We start from the raw sequence: 565 nt of genomic DNA on the forward strand, positions 1-565 counted from the left end.
GCCTTGAACTCTTGCCGGTGGCGGGGAAGACGACCAGCCAAGGCAGTTTTGGATTAACCCTGGGCTGGGGAGGGTGGTCCTGAGCATCGGTGTTGTCAGCACCAGCAGGAAAGTAAGCGAGTGGCTGGGTGGGTGGGTTGTGGTGTGAGGGCGAGGCGGGCGGGAGGCCCAGGCTTTGGGTGCAGGGCAGCCTGGGTCAGGGGTGGGCGCCTGGGAGGGGAGAGGACCTCAGGCAGAGGCCGTGGGCTGGGGAATTAGCTCAAGTGGTAGAGCGCTCGCTTAGCATGTGAGAGGCAGCGGGATCGATGCCCGCATTCTCCAACGCTTTTCGTTCCCCTTGCCTGGACACAGGGCCCTCTGCCTGGGGTCCTCTGTCCTCTGGGGGCCGTGGGAGCTCGCGGTGCACCCAGACAGCAACGAGTAGGGCAACATCCCGGGGTGTAACAAGAGCAGCACGGGCGGTTTAACAGGGGACCTTATTTTCTCCCTCCTTGCTTGACAGACAGCAATTGCCGCCTCAAGTACTGCGTCCAGCTTTGAGCTCCCCCGTACAGGAAAGACGTCG

General features: G+C 62.7%; 1 non-coding gene across 1 annotated transcript; it reads left to right on the plus strand.

Moving 5' to 3' along the window:
* Positions 1–248: 248 nt before the first annotated feature.
* Positions 249–321, plus strand: TRNAA-AGC. The gene has a single exon. It is a non-coding gene; the product is annotated as a tRNA-Ala (tRNA).
* The last annotated feature ends 244 nt before the right edge of the window (positions 322–565 follow it).

Source organism: Pygoscelis adeliae, unplaced genomic scaffold (genome assembly GCF_000699105.1).
Source record: "Pygoscelis adeliae isolate BGI_AS28 unplaced genomic scaffold, ASM69910v1 C10250713, whole genome shotgun sequence".
Taxonomy (NCBI): domain Eukaryota; kingdom Metazoa; phylum Chordata; class Aves; order Sphenisciformes; family Spheniscidae; genus Pygoscelis; species Pygoscelis adeliae.